Below are 2,500 nucleotides of genomic sequence, written 5' to 3' on the forward strand. Positions count from 1 at the left end.
TGGATAAGAAGCCAGGTGAAGTAAAGATTCAATTTTGTCCTATATGTCAGGCTCGATTTTTCAATGTCTCTGTCTTGCCAAAACATTTGATAGACTTCCACAGAGCATCAGTTGTTGAGATTTTAGAGAAGAAAAATTGTATCATGTCGGATACGTCAGGTATACAGTGTCCATTTTGCATTAAGAAAGTTCCTCATGGAAAAACTGGAGAACAAGTGTTGCTGTATCACATGCAACAGTTACATCTGGCAGACTTTGAGAAGATGGTCCAGTCCAAATTTCAGCCTTATTCTGGCAGTAGCACTGGGGACTCATTAAAGAGTATATCTTCCACAGATGTTTCAGAAGGCATAGCTTTCCAACCAGGTATAACTTCAACTCCTGGGCTTAGTAACAAGTTGAATTCAATGAGTATTCTTTCAGCTGCTTCAAAGAGGAACATGGAGGCCCTCAATTTGGATGCCACTTGGTCTTCTCATCGAGGTATTCAAAGGTCTCCAATGATCTTACAACCTCAGTCAGTTATAACTTGTAAAAATGAGGAAAAGGAAGAAAAAGTAATTCAGGAAGTAAAAAAGCAGCTCCCTGTTTCAGTTAGCAAAGGAATCTTACGTAATAAAAGTGAACTTATCAGAAAACCAAGTGTTAAGAGAGAACTCCGTTTTAGTGTGCCCCCAGTAACTAGTGAAGAAGTGTTTATCCCTGAGTCTCCAGAGCATAGTACACCAGACCGAAGTATCGAACACCAGCAGCAGAACAACTTCAATCAGTTGCAACAAATAGAACATCAGCGAAAGGAAGCAACTGCAACTGGAGTGCAGAGAACTATACCCATACGAATAGACAGCCTGTCTGCTGCAGATTTCATGGACCTGAATGATAAGGCTGGAGGTCAGCGAAAGAGGCGACGCCTGGGACTTGGCATTCGTTCGCGGGAAGTCGTTCAAGAAGAAAGACAAGGAAAATATAAATGAAAGAGATCTTAGTAACCTTAAGTCTGGTGCAAGTAAATTAGTAGATAATGCAAAGAAGTTAATGACTGAGGGTCCTCACATGGGAAAAGAGGTAGTTCCTACCAAGCACACGAGGACGTTCCGCCGACCGAAACCCGTGCCAGCTCCACGAGTCCCTGCTCTTCCACCACCAATGGAGACAAATACTTGTCAAGGAAGTGAGGAAATGATGCAAAATTGCATCTGATCAGAGATCAATTGATATGAATAGTGAAACATCGAATATATCCCCCTTTACACACCTCAAACTGTATTCTCCACTACGTATGTTCCGGTGGCAGCAGTTGTCATGTAAAGTTCTGCGACAATGAGTCTCTTAGTGGCCATATTGGTTCCAGACATCGTGGTTTATTACACATTCTGAGGCCACAGTATAGCTGTGGAGTCTGTTCTGCTAGGTTTTACGAAAACAAATACCTCGTTAAACACTGTCTTCAGCACCATACGTCACTCTTGGAAATAAGAAGCCCAACGAAGCACAAAATATCAATGTATAGATTCACACAAACTTGAGATTCAGACCACTTCTCTGTTTTTGTATAATATAGAGTATTTTCCTTAACCAAACATAATGTTGTTAACAATTGTACATTTATCCTTTTTTATTCCTCATAATATACAAGAGCTTGATTCCAAAATTATAAATAAAATAATTCAGCTTTTGAATCCTAACAACAAAGAAATATGCATTTGGAATGTAATGGATTATATCCATGAAATATGAAAGCTGTTTTACATTTTTTTTTCTTTATTATTCATTGAGGTGGTCAGACTGCGGCCTTGGCATTGTTCAGTGTTTCAAGCATATGATTGAAGGCCATTTCTAGCTAACATGAACTATTGAATGAATTTGAAATGTATGTAAACTTTTGTACAGTAATGTATTAACAAATCACACTTCTTCTATAGTCTGTACCATGTAATATAAACTACGTGAAAGGTAGACCCTGTAATCATTGAATGTTATGTAAATTTTTGTACAGTCATGTATTAAAATCACATTTCTTCTGTAGTCTGTACCTTGTTCTTCTGTGTCATAATTTCTGGTCATTAAGTGTTGCATTTTAATTCTTATTCAAATTAGAGTTTATTATATCGATAGATGGTGTTACTTTTAGATGCTTTAGGAATCGTATTTTGTACAGATAATTATTATATAATAATTAGCTCATAAGTCAATGAGTAGCTCGTCCTCAATGATCTAAGTCATTGGTGTGTCTGAGCTGCGAAATATTAAAATATTAGATTCTGAAGTGTTTGTTTTATTTATTTTTTACTCCACATAAAAATGTTTTTGCAGACTCCGTCTTTAGTCTTTGTTTACATCGTTTAGCCCCATCTATTGGGTATTCATGTAACCAACCCATCCCATTTCTTATGTTTTAGTGATTTTAAATTATCTGTACTTCAGTTTATAAGTTTTGAATGAATATATCTTTCAATTTTTGAACATGGCATTTCCAATTTTTAATCTATGCATTTACCAA

The 2,500-nt window shown here is 36.8% G+C and overlaps 1 pseudogene; it reads left to right on the forward strand.

Annotated features, from left to right (window-relative positions):
• The window catches only part of LOC137634649 (uncharacterized), a 3,410-nt pseudogene extending 1,440 nt beyond the window's left edge, over positions 1-1,970 (forward strand).
• Positions 1,971-2,500: the final 530 nt, after the last annotated feature.

Source organism: Palaemon carinicauda, chromosome 3 (assembly GCF_036898095.1).
Source record: "Palaemon carinicauda isolate YSFRI2023 chromosome 3, ASM3689809v2, whole genome shotgun sequence".
NCBI lineage: Eukaryota > Metazoa > Arthropoda > Malacostraca > Decapoda > Palaemonidae > Palaemon > Palaemon carinicauda.